A 1,801-nucleotide genomic window follows, 5' to 3' on the forward strand; every position below is an offset into this window, starting at 1 on the left:
AACTGGCGCAGGTATTTCCTAATTTGTTCTGCAAAACAAACATTATAATGAGCTTTGAGTAGCCATAGATGAAGGTTTAGAGAATTTAGAAGCAGCTATGTCTCATATGAGAGATTCTATATCATCCTTATCTGAGGTAGTTTTTCAAAACAGAATGGATTTAGATTTATTATTTTTGACCCAAAGACGTTTATGTGCTGCCCTAAAGGAAGAAAGTTGTTTTTATGCTGATCATACTGAAATTATAGAAGATTCTCTAGCCAAGGTACTTGAAGGGCTACGGGCTCATAAGAAGTTGAGGAAAAAGGATGCAGGATGGTTTCAGACTTGGTTTAACACGTCCCTGTGGCTGACTACTCTTCTACCTTCTCTGCTTAGGCCATTGTTAGGTCTGCTCATCCTATTGTCCCTTGGTCCAGTTTTATTTAATAAGCTGATGAACTTTCTGAAACAACACATTGATCAAATTCAATCTAAACATGCATACAAGTTCATTATCAGCCATTAGCCTTAGCTGATGAGTAGTCAAGGATGGGTAATCCTCACTGTGACAGCTTTACATCATGTTTTTGAGCTAAGACAGAAGGCATTCCTTTGCTGGATATTTTTTCAGAGACTACTGAAAATATGACCTGAAGCTGCTTGTACCAAGGACCCTAAGACAGGCACTCTTCCTTTGGCTTTTGTTTTAAGTTGCAAGGTGTATGTGTGTGGGAGGGGGGAGAATAGTCACCTGAAGTGGTTTGGTGAGTCCAGAACTGTTCATGCTGACTGTACCCTCAGCTCTTGATGAGACACAGTGTGCTGATATATACTTTAGATGAGATTTTCTACAAAGGTTAGGTTGTTTATCTTTGCTGATTGCTTACCACATCATGTTTTATTTTTTGCTGTGAAATTCTTTACCATATAATGGCTATGTGAACCTGCATCAAACTAAAATTGATCAGAATCCTGTCTTGTCTCCATTTCTCCAGTCTCTTGCCTCTAGGCCGACACTCCACCCCTCAGGAACCTCTTTGAGAATTCACAATATGGTTCAAGTGGATCGGGTTTTATGTGAAGGTCCTTGATTTACTTGGACTTGAGCTTTGTAGGAGGAGATAATAATTGGTCAATTTGCATTTTTCTACAGTTGACCTCCAGTTGATGCAGCACCATTTGTTAAAAATGCTATCTTTTTTCTGCTGGATGTTTTTAGCTACTTTGTCAAAAGTCAAGAACCATAGGTATGCAGATTCTTTTTTGGATCTTCAATTCTATTCCGTTGATCTTCTCAAATGTCTCTATACCAATACAAAACAGCTTTTGACACTATTGCTCTGTAGCAGAGCTTGTGGTCAGGGATGGTGATTCCTTCAAGAGATCTTTTGTTGTGGAGAATACTTTTCACTATCCTGGGTTTTTGTTATTCCAAATGAATTTGCAGATTGTTCTTTCTAGCTCTGTGAAGAATTGATTTGCAATTTTGATGGGGATTGCTTTGGATGTGTAGATTGCTTTCAGCAAGATGGCCACATTTAGTATATAATCCTGCCAATCCATGAGCATGGGAGATCTCTCCATCTTCTGATATTTTTTTCAATTTCTTTCTCCAGAGGCTTGAAGTTCTTCTTATACAGATCTTTCACTTGCTTGGTTAGAGTCACACCAAGGTATGTAGTATTATTGTCACTATTGTGAAAGATGTTATTTTGTTATTTTCTCTCCCAGCTTGTTTATCCTTTGAGTAGAGGAAGGCTACTGATTTGTTTGAGTTAATTTTATATCCAGCCACTTTGCTGAAGTTGTTTATCAGCTT

This window comes from Apodemus sylvaticus, chromosome 7, assembly GCF_947179515.1.
Source record: "Apodemus sylvaticus chromosome 7, mApoSyl1.1, whole genome shotgun sequence".
Taxonomy (NCBI): domain Eukaryota; kingdom Metazoa; phylum Chordata; class Mammalia; order Rodentia; family Muridae; genus Apodemus; species Apodemus sylvaticus.